At 35.1% G+C, this 15296-nt stretch overlaps 1 pseudogene; it reads right to left on the bottom strand.

Annotated features, from left to right (window-relative positions):
• The window catches only part of LOC119258129 (spindlin-1-like), a 125492-nt pseudogene extending 115132 nt beyond the window's left edge, over positions 1-10360 (bottom strand).
• Positions 10361-15296: the final 4936 nt, after the last annotated feature.

Below are 15296 nucleotides of genomic sequence, written 5' to 3'. Positions count from 1 at the left end.
ATCATTCATAGGATTTTTTTCTCCTCTAGGACAAGACTTGGTCTAGTGTCATGTATACTTTGATGTCATGTCTTTTAGCCTCTTTTAATTTGGCATATTTCCATATTTGTCTTTTATGATATATATATATATATATATAGAGAGAGAGAGAGAGAGAGAGAGAGAGATGGATATAATGAGAACTATTCTCAAATTTTTAATCTACTCATCCCTTTGGTTAACTTTTGCTTTTTCTTTAGGCCAGATGTATAGGTCTTAGAATTGCAGGTGATGATGAGCAGATAAAGAACAAATCCATTGTATTTCACTTACCATCTTGCTAATATAATAACTCTTATAATCACCACAACAATCGTAAGAAATAGGTATTTTATCTCCAGATATCCCAGGGAGTAAATGCTAGACATAGGGATCCAACAATTTGTAACTAGTAAAAAGTTACCTCAGTTACTGCTGAGGTAAGTCTTCTTGGAAAGCTGTTCACTCAGAAAACAGGAGCAGTATGAGTGCTTTGATTACACTTATATGGTGTCCAATCAATTGTCAAACCATGTGTTACAAGCAGATCAGGGTTGATTCCTTCTCAACTAGAATAGTTAACACTGTTTTCCAGTATACTAAAGTATCATCTCTCCATATTTGTATGAGAAGAAATTCCTAAGTGTTTCTTATTTTATATATATATATATATATAAGTGTTTTTATATATATATATATATAAGTGTTTCTTATTTTATATATATATATATATATATATATATATATCTCATGTTCTAGTACTTTGTAATATTATAAATTGGGCTTTTGTGCTAACTTTATTGAGATATAATTTATGTTTTCAATCTTCTCTTTTGTTGCTGATTATTTGAATTTTTCCTCATTTTCTTTTATTTTTCCCTAAGAGAAAAAAGAAGCAAACAATATTATTTGATAAAAAGAAAGAAAAAGCAATCTGCCTAAATCCTTCCAGGTTTATTTGGAAACCATGATACAGATTCATCAAATACTAAAATCTATAATTTCAGCTTTATAGCAGAAATTTTTCAGCGACAACACATTTATGTGTTTTGTCAGAAGTATAGGACTTTGTAAAGAAGTCTGAAGTACTTTGTTTCAATAACTTAAATTGTTAAATAAATGTATCAGAAATACATTAGGTACTCAAAATATATAGGCCAAATAGATTAATGAATGAGTAGCAGTACATTATAATATTTGTCATTTGTTTAGAATAAATGATATTCTAAAACATGCTATAAATGGGAAAAGAGGCAAAAGCCCCAAAAGAAAAAAGTAGGAAAGGATAATTTTCCAAGACTATGCAGTTAGTCCATTTTATGTCTAAATTAAGAGAAGAGCTTCCTGCAGTTTCAAAAATTCACTTTCAGTTTATAGCAACAAGGATTTACTTATTAATCTGCACATTCTGAATAGGACTGTTAGCTAACATTTCTCACCCTGTGCATTGTTCTCCAGTTTGCTGTTGTGCCTGTTTTTCTCTGAGAGTATCATTCCTGTTAGCAGCTTTAAGAATCTAGAGCTCACTAAGTACCAGATTCCAATGCCCTACACTTAAACCATACCCACCAACAGCCAAACTAAAATACAACTTCACCAAGAAACTTTTCTTGATCTTACCAACTATAGCTGGTTTCCCCATCTGGATCCCCCAGCACTTGATTCGTCTGTTGATATGTTGAATGAATCCAATGCCATTTCCTCCACCCCCCCTTTCTTTTTCAACATTAGAAAGAACCACTATTTCATATATATTTAATATATATATATAACTTTTCTATATCAGAGTTGCTAATGAAAAAAAAAATTAGTAAAGGAGATTTTAATGTTATTTTGGATTCTAGAGCTGTGCATATAAACAAAGAATTGCAAAAGACTGGAATGTGTATTTGTTTCTCAATGGGAAGTGAATGGCAAAGTGAATTAATTTGTCAGTTTGGTGCACGAGCCTCAAGAGTTCACAAGAGGGAACAAGATAAAAATCATGTCTAGGAAGGGATACACAAAGGATATGTGCAAAAGTTAAAGAAATAATAGAGAAATTTGGGAAATTGTGGTAATGGTACTGAAGGTAAAGATGTTGGAGAATAGATCAGTCAGTGATGAGAATAACTACGTTTATGGAACAGAAAACATGTGATAAGAAGACTACATTTTACCGTAGTAGATTCAAAGAAGATGACATATTCAAAAAATATCAAAGTTGAATCAACCATGGTAAAAGAATTTTATATTCTAGAATCAATTATTGATACTCTTAAAAGCAAGGGCTACTAAAAAAAGCAAGTATTAGAAAGGAAAGGCAAAACATAATAACCAATACAAATTTTAAAGGGGGAAATGTGACTGTTTCTTAGGAAAGTCTCACAAATTTTAATTTCTTTAGTTTTAGTTCTTTGCTCTGTCAAAGGTATTTTTATGGGTCAGGACAAGATGGATAAGAAGCATGGACTTTGAAGAGTCTAGAAGATGGGTTTTTTGGACCCCAATTTGATATTATCCTACATATTACAGGGCTTTATCACTCTGTGAGCAGAGGTGTTCTGAATTTGAAGTCCTAAAAAGTGCAGCATTTATGATAGACAATGAATTTTGATTCATCTTTTGCCTAGAAATTCAGAACACATCTGTGCTATTTTTAATATAAATTAGATTAATCAGAGATTCATTTATTCCAAGTAAACTGTTTTGCAGTACTGTGAAGTAGCAACTGCTTAGGGAACTGAAGTTCTTTAGTTCAAATCCCAGTAGGGCAAGATCTGTTTCCTCTCAGAAAGTGAAAAATGTTTCTAGAAAAGAGAATTCTTAGTCTCTGATGTTAATATTTGTGGACTGATATTTGAATATTTTCACTTTTTCCCCCAAATGAAGAATACTTTCAGTAAATGGTTCTGAAAATAACCATCATAGAGAATATCTCATAAGCATAGTTAAAAACAAAATTAAAAATAAACCGAACATAAAGAGATGTCTTACTGACATTATTTAAAAATAAACACTATCTTGAATTTGTTTAGGGATTTCTCTCACTCGTTTCACTTCCTAACTCTACTCTCACACATTTGTTAGCATGTGAGCTGTTTCATGTTTCTTAGATACCAGAGTGGAAAGAATGTTTTTAGGCAGGTCACCACCTTGACCCTTTCATGCACCCTTCCCCTCTACTCTAGTATGCTATAAACACATTTCTGCTTCACTTTCCCTTCTGGAAACCTAGGAGACATGCTGAAATGCTCAGTGAGGACCTAGATCTTGAATCTTTGCATATAGATCACACCCAGCCATGTGAATTGCTCTATTCCAGCCATTGGTTTCCTCTGAGAGTACTTAAGTTCCCTCCATTTGCCGTTTTTTGGGGCCATCACTGGTACCAGGAGACGCAATATCAGAGATCACTTGCTTTGGTCAGACTTCCTGCTGATTTTGTGTTAGGGATGTGGGTAGAGTTGTCTCTGATTCATTAAGTGAGGATGTTAAGGGATGTGTGGCTGCCCTCCCCAGGCATGTTCTACTGCTGACAGATAATCAGGAGGGCCAAGCCCAGAAGTTTGTTTTCGAAGTTCAGGAAGATGTTATTGGAAGAAAGTCTCTTATTCCATCAATACAGTTGGAAATCAGAGCACTTTTAAAAGAATTTTCACAGCTCTGAGGGTGCAGCACACATTGTCAGAGGAAGCTGAGAGAAATAACAAAATTGAGGCCCAGCGTCTGCTCTCAGTTAGTTTCCCACAGCCAAGGCATCAGTAGGGCTACTTTAAACTTACACAAATAAATTATTCCCAGGAAAATTTTGCAGTATTTAGAACATCCTTTCATGTGCTTCTTATTGTCTTTCAGAGAAAGCAGCTATTTCTAATCAAAAACATAAACCACCTGTCAAAACCTGCTTTTCTGTAAAAGGTGGAAAAAGACTGGCGCGCAGATGCAGCAACAAATATTTTACCAACACATCCATATGTGAACTAGTTTGGAATTATTCTTGTTCGGTGTTAAAAATGTTTCATGTTGGAAAAGAACATGCAATGAAACTGACTGAGAGTCTTACAGTTTTGTTGAAAGGGACACAATGTGAGGAGATATGGATTAGAAAGTAACACGGCATTGTGGTTGAGTACTATTTGTGAGAAAAATAAGAACCCCTGGCATTTCATTTATCTTTTCTTCAGCCATAGCTCAGTCATGATGGCTGCTGGGTACTTGGCTTTGTTTTTTGTGCAACAGAAAAAAGCACAACGTATAAACAAACTGACAAAATACACACAGGGAAATAACTAAAATAGCAATGGAACTTGGAAAATTGCTTTTCATTACTGCTTAGCATAGAGGCCAGTGGTGGTATTTTTTGCAGCCAAAGATTTCAACTGCATATCCCCGTGTCTTCAGCCATGTTGTTCCCTCTTCTGAAAAATGTTCTGTGTCTCTCTGTACCATTATCCATTTTTCAGATCTCCTTAAAGAGAGAACTTGAGGTACAGACTGAAGGCAGCCTTCAGTTGTCACCTCTCTGGGATCTAGCACAGTTTTTACACTAAGGCCAGACTGTTCCCGGACTGTTCCCGAAGACCAATGACAGCTTCCCTGCAATAAACAATTTTTGTTCTGAGGCTTCTCTGTCAGCCTGATTAAGACTTTGAGACTTCATTGCAGTTTGAGGTTTTACCTACTCACTCCTCTCTCTTTCATGAGTATCAGATCTGCATCATTTTCTGAAGGGTCTCTCTACCCATTGTTGCTACTTCTCTTCTTCATAGGCATTTTGCCAAATAAATCTATCCCACATTAATTTCCTCTTGGTGCTGCTTCAGGGCACTTGAACCAGCATACAATCCAAAACTGATCACATTCACTTACAGAAAATCAAGGCCAAACTTAAATGCTACAATCTTCATGAAGACTTTTCAATTCTTCCAACATTTATCATATCTTATTCCTTGAACATTCTCCTACAAGAAAATTGTTAATATTTTTGATAAGTTTTATAAAACATAAATTCTTTTGTTTTAAATTTTCCTTGCTTTATTTTGTGTTATCTAAACTGTATACTCTTATGCTACTTTTAGAAATTTTTATTCTTCCACTTTGCTCTATTACCTGTCACATAGGAGACATTCATCAGTTCTCTGCTTAATTTAGTAAATGTTGGCAGATTCAGAATTTTTTGTTGCAATTTGTCCACTCATCATTTTATTTTTATTTTTTATTTTTATTTATATTTATACAAGAACTGGGGTACGGGTCAGAGGCGCAAGAGGGTGAGAGAATTTGCCAGAGACAGAGCTAGGAGCTGAACAGGCAGACGGACCAAAGATACTTCTGAGGGGAACAGCGGGCAAGGCAGGAGAGGTCTGTCACGCCATGTGGGTTTCTTTCCAGCCGGCCGGGAATTGAACCTGCGCTGCAGAGGCTGCAGACAGCTTCACAATGCAGCACTCAACCTGCTGCGCCATCGGGGAGACCCCCACCTTTTTTTTAAAAAAAGCATATTCCATATGCTTGGTCCTTTGTTAGGCAATAAAAAACACAAAGATGAAAAAGTATGGTTCTTTTCTTCAAACAGCTGAGCGTATAGTACAAAAGACCAATATGCAAAAGTATGTGATAATGAAACTTTGGAATGACTGCATGTCTTAATTTGTGTCTGCAAAAGATTAAGTAGTGATATAAACAGGGAATGGCCAAATTATATGTGAAAAGTCAGGGAAGTTTTCATAAATATGATAATGGTTTACATGAGTCAGGCAAACTGTGGAAAATCACATTGTAGAAAATAAGATATAACTTTGTGAATGCTATGAATCATTCCCTCTCCTAATATATCTTTGAGCATGATAGGACTTACTTATTCCACTGCCAAGACGAGACTTCAATAAGACCATCTGATATCCTGTTTGAGATAACCACTAAATAACAGTGTAAACAAAAATCAAACCGCATTGCCTAAGGTAGTGCCTCCTTCTAGAAGTAACCCACAGCTTATGTTTAATCAATAGGATGTTTAAAAGCCTAGACTTCTGACTCTTAACTTGGAGAAATGCTAATGATACATTTCAACTAAAGACTCCCTGTGGGGTTGATTCACAACTTTTCTGGGACTGAATCACAAAGTTTTATTTTTTAAATGGTAGTAGGCATCTGAAGTTCTTGAGCTTTTTTATTTCATTTTTAATTGAATGGATAATTTATTTTTATTTTTAATAATTATTTTAATTGTACTATAATTATTGAGGTAATGTTGATTTACAGCACTGTCTATGACTGAGAAGTGTAGATTCAGGCCTTTTCAGATGTATCTTACCACTCTACACCCACCATAAAAACACTCATATCCACTGCATAGCCCATTGAGTTGTCTCCCCAAGTTGCTTCCTATCTTTACCCTGTACTTCTAGCAGCCCCAACTGTAGAGTCATACAGATTTCTAGGGTTTATTTCCATTTAGGTTTGACTGTTCCATTGTTTTGTTCCTCTATATTCACATATAAATTAAAATGAAGCAAATCATCTTTCCTTAACTTTAGTAACATCCTGATAGATTTCCAAATTTACTCCATCAGTTTTCAATATCAGTGATTCATTCAAAAAAAAAAAAAAAAGGTTTCTGTAATTCAATGGACTTATAATTAACTAGAGTTTCCCAGCTAGACACATTCCCAGTAATCTGTTAAGCCCAAAAGCTCAAAAATTATAACCTCAAAGTAATTTTGTACTTGCAAAAATACTATAGTTTGTTCACCTTTACTTTGTGTTTATTTTATCACCAATTTTAGCAAAACTACACTACTAAAAATATCACACATCAAACATGTGTGCCATTGCTAGTATGGCAGTGCCAGTCCAACCTGGGCCAATGCTGATATAAAATTCCTGAGTAGAAGAGGTTCATGGGTCACTGGGCAACATAACATGACTTAGCATTTCCTATCCTCTTCTGCTGACATTCTTACTTGAAGTTACAACTACTAAAACAGGAAGGTTAGTGTTTTTTAAAATAAGGTAAAAATTGAGCAAGTGTGTATTCTAGAAGGATGGCATGAAGCTCATTATGGCTGAGATGGGAGAAATTGGAGGATTAGTCAGCCACTTTATGGGTCTCCAAAAAGTTACAAAGATGTCCTTAAATAACCTTATATTAATTTTTGGTTACCTTTTTATTCTCATTTTTCTTTTTCCTGGTCTCAACTACATATTTAGAGATCTTTAAATCAACAACAGTCCTGATTTTGTTCATTACCTATAGTTGGGATTTGACTCTTGAAAATCAAACTGATTGCAAGCTCAGCCCTAGAGATGCATTATGGCATCATCTTTAACATAATGTTAGAGACATGTGGGAAAGATAGATATGCATTTTGGGGGTGATATGTACACAAAAATGCAAATGAAGATGATCCAAGCAAAGCTAAACAGGATGATTCTAATTTAGAGCTCAAATTAGTTTTACAGATAGCTAGACACTTGTCTTTCATTTTCAATCACTCCTCTGTTTGTAGAGCACTTTGATGGGCTGTCTTGATAGCAAAATTATAGGCAATTAAATTTAGAGGACTAATCTTTCCAATGATTTCAACTTTAGAAAAAAAATGGGAGATATCTTAAATACAACTTACAAAGTGAAACAGTATTGTTTCAGAAATTAAAGACTTGGTCTTTTAGAAAATCAAAGGGCCTCCCTAGCCATTGGCATCAATCACATTTTTCATGAGAAACAGAACTTTTCAGCTCTTGAGACTTCATGACAGAGAAAATTATTTAACCTATCTGGTATAAGACTTGCTCTAAGATGTGAGGATGGAGAGGTATTTGGCAGCAGCTGTTAACCCACCTGCAGAGAAAACTTCTGTCTCATTTCATCTGTTGAATTGTTCACATGATCCAGACTAATGTTTACTTGTTCACAATTAAAGATACCGCCTAGTCTTTAGAAATTGTTCCAAAGAGACTGTCAGAGAAGCTACAGGGTCTGAATGTTAAGGTGCTCTCCTTGATTAAATGCTAGCTCACCATATACATGATGCCTCTCCAAGAATGTTCAGTTGGCTAAAAGGACAAAACTGCAGTTAAGAAAAAGTTGGCTGTCTTCCCATACCTGCCTCTGCAGTGGCAGTTTGAAATGCTATATTTATTTGCATTTTAGCTTATATGCATATTTATGGGAAACTATCACTGCAACATTGAGATGTACATCTAAATCTGTGCTTTCATGGATTTTATCTGTCTTCAGGAATGTGGATCATAATATCTGTTTATGCTAAAATGTGCTAGATAGAGGCTCTTTTATCCTAAGAATCAATTGCATCTCTTTAGGATCTATGGCTGCCCATAATGTATCTTGATTTCTCATACCAGAAAATAATGCAGTTGAAATGACAGAAAAGAAAGCATATTAGCAAAATCACGTTTGAAAACTGAAATGTAGTAATAGCACAAGGCAATATCTGGATGGCCATAGTAATCAGTGACATGGCTTACAATTGATTTAATGAAAGGGAGAGGAAATAAGATTTTTAATCACTGCAGTGCTCATTTAAATAAGCTTCTTGAAGGAGTATTTGTGCTGAAGTTATCTCAGAAATTCTAAGGTAAAGCTAACTGACAGATACACTGGGTAGAGTCATCAATTATTTTACTCTGAGAGACATAAGAAAACCTTAATATTAGGTTCTTAGTTATTTCAGTTGAAGTTGAATTTTTAAGGATTTTGAAATACATTTTTGACATTTAGTACCTATTAGAGTTCTCTTCAAAAGAATATAATTCTCTTGTGTCGGGATGGTAAAGATTACATTGTTTGCTTGAGAGACAGCTGTTCATCCTCTTAGGTAAATATAGAGTAAGAAAAAGCTTCAGAATCTTACACATTCAGTTAGGTTTGTAACTATTTAGGTCAGCCTGGATAAGGAATGCTCTCATGATTGCATGTTTAAAGTCTGCATAAAAGGGAACATTACTGATGAAATAAAAACATGCAGTATTAAAATTATGACTTAAGAATAAACAAGGTAACAGAAATACTTTCAGTAATAGCCCCGAATTTAAGTGTTCAGTAAACATTCACATTCAAACAGCAGTGAGAGATTTAGTTAATAAAAATCACAGTGAAATAAAATAAGAGTAAAATGAAAGCTGAAACATAGTGTAATAACAGCATTAATTCTTCACGACTTTAAGCTACAAAATGGACACCATCACTACAATGTAGCAGGTGTTGGAAGAATGGGTTATTTTGCCAGCCAGACGATGCTAGAATCTCTTCTTTTTTAATTAAGGTGTATGATCTTAACTTACTAATTCTTTTGTTTTACCTAATGTAATTTGAGAATGTGTCAGTCTTGACAAGTGACTAGTATATTGAAAATATTAAGACTAGCAGGATAAATGCATGTGGGGTAAGCTATTTACTATTAGTTGTATAAACTTGGACAAGCCAGTTTATAGTTTTGCACCTTCATTTCTTCATCTGCATTAAGTAACAATCAGATTTAATGTACTGTCAGATTTCTTTTCAGCTCGAAAAGTTATCATCATCTAGTAAGTTCACATTACTTTTTCAGGGAGCTCATAAAGGTGCCTTGCTGATGAAGTAATAATTTACAAAATAATGTCTTACATATGGAAATATTATATTTTTCACAAAATGAAAATTATGTGGCATGAGTCCTACATAACAGGATCACCCCAATTAACCATGGTGGTAAATTATTAGCTCTGCAGCAATGGAGAGGTTCTGTCAATTTCCTAAGCCAATGTTTTGGATAGGGTGGAACAGAAGAAAAGGAGTGGGAACTTTGGGAAAGAGGAATTACTTCTACTAGTTTTGTAAAAAAAAAAATTGGAGCCACAGCATTCAGCCAAACCTTGAATCTTCCACTTACTAACCTTGTACTCTTGAGGAAGTTATATAACTTATCTATGCTTCAATTTCTTCGTCTATTCAATAGAGAAATAACAGGCCCTATTTTTAGTGGATTGACATTAAGAAAAATAATTACAAATACATTTAAGATAGCACCTGTCATTCATATTAACGCCTATATTATTATTTTTTATTATTTACTATCTATTTTATCTTACTTTTCTCTTTCTAGTTATAACTCAAATGAGGTGATTTTTACTATCTTTGTAATAAATACAAAGAAATAGAAAATCAGAAAATTTCAGTCACTTACAAGTGACACAAATTGTAACTTGCAGAGTAAAAGGTCCAGTTGTCCCTCTGAACCGCTTTTAGCCACTGGATCAGACGCTTCGAGTCCTTGAGGGGGAACCTGTGGAAGGAGACGGCGCGTTTCTCCCCCTTGCCCTGCTGGTTGGAGCAGTTCGCGGCCGCGCAGCAGATCACCATCTCGGGCCTCGGGTCGCCGCGCCGCGACGGGCTCCGGCCTCGCCTCGCCGAGCCCCGAGCGGGACCGCCCCGAGGGGCTAAATAATTGTATATTCTTATGCTTGAACCTTTATGTCAAATTTTGATCTTTGTATTCATTTATTTTTAAGACTTAATTTTTAAAGAAGTTTTAGACTCATAGCAAAACTAAGTTGAAAGTAAGAATTCCCATGTACTCCCTGCCCCCATATTTATCTTCTGTGATCATCAACATCTGCTACATAGTGGTGTATTTGCTGCAATCTGTGAACCTACATTATCATATCATTATCACCCAGAGGTCATAGTTGACACTGAGGTTCATTGTTGGTTTTGTATATTCTATGGTTTTGACAAATAACTCTAATGGATTTTGACAGAATAATTTTAGTGCTCCAAAAAATTCTCTATTTTCTGCCTATTTATCCCTCCCTTCTTCAAGTCCTAGTTTGTCTTTATTTTAACCATTAATTTTACCCTTTGCTTTGCTCTAAGGAAAAACAACTCTGATTTGGCTTCTAAGACATATTTTAAGTCATCTCAGTACTTGCAGGTGTTTCTCATTTTGCCAAAGATCAGTTGCATGGCTTGTTCAGAATTGACATGGTACGTGGTATGGTATGACACTAGTTTGGATACACTGAGACTATTTTTGTGAGATTTATTCATTCATATATTTCTAATCAATCGATCAACAATTATTTTTTGCACAAATACTCACTGTAGTATATTGATAGGTAGCTACAGTTTCCAGATTGAATGTGGCCACAGAATAGGAACAAATCTTCATGAAGAAGGCAGAATAGTAAAATTCTAAAGATGACCATGTCTTCTGGAGCCTGTGAACATATTACCTTATATGGCAAAAGAAACTTTGCAGCTTTCATTAAGGTCATATACCTGGGATGGGGCAAGGATGTGGGTTTATCAAAGTGGGTCCAATTTAATACAATAATTTACATCAAAACAAAGAACTTTTCTAGCTGTGGTCAGGGAGAGAGATGACTAAGAATGATCAGAGAGAGACACTGTTGCTGACTTTGATGGTGGAGGAGGGGACATGGGTCAGGGCATGTAGTCAGCCTCCAGAGGCTAGAAAAGGAATGGATATGAATTCTCCTCAAAGCCACAGCTCCCAAAATGGCATGTCTGCTATCCATATAAAAAGGAGAAATTTGGGGCCTCCCTGGTGGTGCAAGGGGTTGGGTGCCGCACTGTGAGGCGATTTGTAGCCTCTGCAGCGTGGGATGCATCCCCAACCGGCCAGGGAAAAGCCCACATGGCTAGCGGACCTCTCCCGTCTCGCCCACTGCTCCCCTCAGCAGTGTATTTCATCAGTCTGCCTGTTCTGTTCCCCACTCTGTCTCTGGTGGATCCTCTCACCCCCCACATCTCTGGACTGTACCGCAGCTCTTTTATGCATAGATGGGTAAATCTTTAAAAAAAATAGGGTAAATTTGGACACAGAGAGAATGCCATGTGACTATTATGCTGCAATAGACAAAGGAACCACCAGAAGTTAGAAGAGAGACCTGGAACGGATTCTCCCCTAGCAGAAACGTGGCCTTACTCACATCTTGATCACAAACTTCTAGCATCCAGAAACATGAGACAAATTTCTGTTGTTTATGCCACTTAATTTATGGTGCTTTGTTACAACAACCCTAGAAAACTAACACAGGAGGCCCTATATGTTCCCTCTAATACAATGGTGCCCTCTAATGCAATGGTGACCATAGTGACTCTCAATATTCCACATCTAGAAGTGAAAGAATGTCATGTTCTAGGTCCCTTTCCATTAGTGACTACCATGGTTTCTGCTCCTTAGCAACACATATACAACTTTTCTCAAGTCATTTGACTGTGAATCTGTCAGACCTTCTTTTTAGAGCCCACAACTTCCCTGAAAGATGGTAGCACATAAGATGTTCAAATATTCTTAATATCCCAAAATGTTTGATTCACTTAGATGCAGTAATTAAGTAGCTAGTTAGAACCATTAAGTGATACTATGTGGGAAGCAAATTTTAATCAGTAACTTATCTGAGGTAATTTCATCAAGCAAAGAATAATCCAGCACATGACTATTCATAAACTAGAGAAAAAGAATTGAATCTTGTGCATCCCATATCAAGTTTCCTTAATCTTATCTTGTACCCTAACAGATATATTCTGAACCATAAGCAAAAAGGGCAGTAGTAGCATGAAAAACTACTTAAGTTTATGAAGAAAAGAGAAAAAAATCAAATCTGGAAAAATTGATATGATACATTTAAGAGACAGTACTGCAAAAAGCAGTTGAGTGCTAGATTTATGGATAAGAAATGTTTCAATGAAAAACATTAAGCATATTCCTAGCTCTCTATGAATAGTTCCAAAAAATCAAGAAACAATCATATTAGTTTTAAATGTTACATTTCTTGTAACATTAGTTTAAATGTTATGTTTAAATTCCTGTCTACTTTAATCAGTATTTTCAAGTCAAAACATTTGTAACTTCTAAACCTAGAATCATATTTATTCTTCAACCTTTTCTCTTAGTTATACCCCAACACCATCAAATCCACCAGAAATTCATGTTTCATTTGTTATGTCCATTTTCTTTCATCTCCATTGCCTCTACTTTCCTCCAATCTACCATTTAAATTCATTTGGATATTATGTTACCTTCCTAACTGTTTTCTCTGGTCCCACTGTTCCCATCTATAATCTATTTTCCTCACAGTAACCAGATAATTAAAATAAAATTAAATGCTATCATTTTCTGGAAAATATACATTGAACAAACCTATCTTATGTTTTCTCTATGGGAAGATAAAATCAAGAGTCTACAGGAACAACAGGATGCTTAAATGAGTTACTAGAATGGAATTGGGATGGTATACAGCAGTAGGTACTGTAGCAAAATGAAAAATGATTTCCTATCTCAATGACATGACTTTTGTAGAAAAAAAATGGGGTCATTGCTCCCAGATGATAATTTTTTAAGATAAACTTTAAATCCACAATTTTATGTAAAATCTCCCAATTTTTGAATATTAACATGTATTTCTTTTTAAAAAAGATTTTTTATTTATGCATATAAAAACTAGGATGTAAGCCAGTGGTGGGCTGAGAGTGAGAGGATTCAACAGAGACAGAGCAGAGGGGCAGAACAGGAGGATTGACTGAAATACACTGCTGAGGGGAGCAGCAGGCAAGACAGAAGAGGCCTGCTGCGCCATGTGGGTTATCTTTCTGGCAGGGAATGGAACTCGTGCTACAGTGGCTGGGGATAACTTGATAGCTGAGTTCTTGACCCCTGTGCCACCAAGAAGGCCTTAAGATGTATTTCAGTTTATTTTTCAAAATATTATTTAGGCCAAATAAAACACAAATGTGGACCAGCTCTGACCCTTAAGCCTAGACTTAACATCTCTGTTCCGATATATGATCAGGATGGTGCAGTATTTATGTATATTGAGTTGGGGTAGGGGGAGGCTACCCAATCTCCCTAACCCTCTCCGGGTGCAGAAAGCAAAGGGTTGTTTGTATTCTCTATATAAAACAATAATGAAAGCACCTACATGCCTTTCTGCTCTTTATTATTATAATGCACTAGCAAGTATAAACAATGTCCTCTCCTCCAGGAACAGATCAATCCCACATCATTCCATTTTGGTGTGGCAGCCACCCAGTACCTTGACCTACATGACTCTGTCCCTCAATTGTCATTCCTTTTATTTATTTTTTCTTGCCTAATTGCTATGGATAGGACTTTCTATTCTACTTTGAATAGAAGTAGGAAGAGTTTATGTCCTTTTCTTGATATCTTGTTTCTGATATTAGAAGAAAGACTTTTAACATTTTATTATTGAATAACATGTTAACTGTAGACTTATATATAGTCCTATATTATGTTGAGATAGGTACTTTCAATACCAGTTTTTTAATGTTTTTATTGTGAAAAGGTATATTTTGTATGATTTTTTTCTGTATCTTGTGATATGATCATGTGATTTTTATTTTTCTTTTATAATGGCATGTCACATATATTTTTGTAATGCTGTAACATCTTTGCATCTCAGGTATAAAGCCTGCTTGACTATGAAGTATGATCCTTTTAATGTGCTGCTGAATTCAGTTTGCTGATCTTATGTGAGAATTTGTACATCTGTATTCATAGAGATATTGGCATGCAGTTTTCTTTACATGAAACATCTCTATCTGACTTTGGTGGGTAATAATAGTTTCATAAAATGAGTTTAGTAGTCTTTACTTTCTTGGAGTAATTTGAGAAAGCGTGGCATTAAATCTTTGTTAAAAGTTTGGCAGAATTCACTAAGAAACCATCTGGTTCTGAGCTTTTGTTTGTTGGGAGGTTTTGATTACTGATTCAGCATCCTTACTTATTATCAATCTGTTCAGATTTACTATTTTGTCATGATTCAGTCTTAGTAGGTTGTATGTTCTAGGAATTTGTTCATTTCTCTTAGATTATCCAATTTTTTAAATTTAATTGTGTACAGTAGTCTCTCTAATCCTTTTTATTTCTATGATGTAAGTTTCAATGTCTCCTCATTCATTTCCGTGTCTTATCTCTCTAATTAATTAATTAATCTATTTAACATCTTGTCAATTTTGTTAGTCTTTTCACAAAAATATCTCTTAATCATCTTTTCTATTTTTTTCCTGATGTATATTTCATGTATTTCTGCTATGATAATTGTTACTTTCTTCCTTTTGTCACAGAAACTTTTTAATTACTCTAACATTCTGACTAGAATGTTCTTTTTTCTCTTCAAATTATTGACATATTCAGAGTATTCAGATTTAAATTATTTTCTTCAGTAACCCTTTCTGAATTACATAGTAACCACCCCATCACTCTCCTTTATATTATCCTGTTTTATCTTGTCACATTTGACATTGTTTGAAA

The sequence above is a fragment of the Talpa occidentalis genome, unplaced genomic scaffold (genome assembly GCF_014898055.3).
Source record: "Talpa occidentalis isolate TD23 unplaced genomic scaffold, MPIMG_talOcc4v2.1 talOcc4.4, whole genome shotgun sequence".
NCBI classification, from domain to species: domain Eukaryota; kingdom Metazoa; phylum Chordata; class Mammalia; order Eulipotyphla; family Talpidae; genus Talpa; species Talpa occidentalis.
This window is presented reverse-complemented; position numbering and strand designations above follow the sequence as displayed.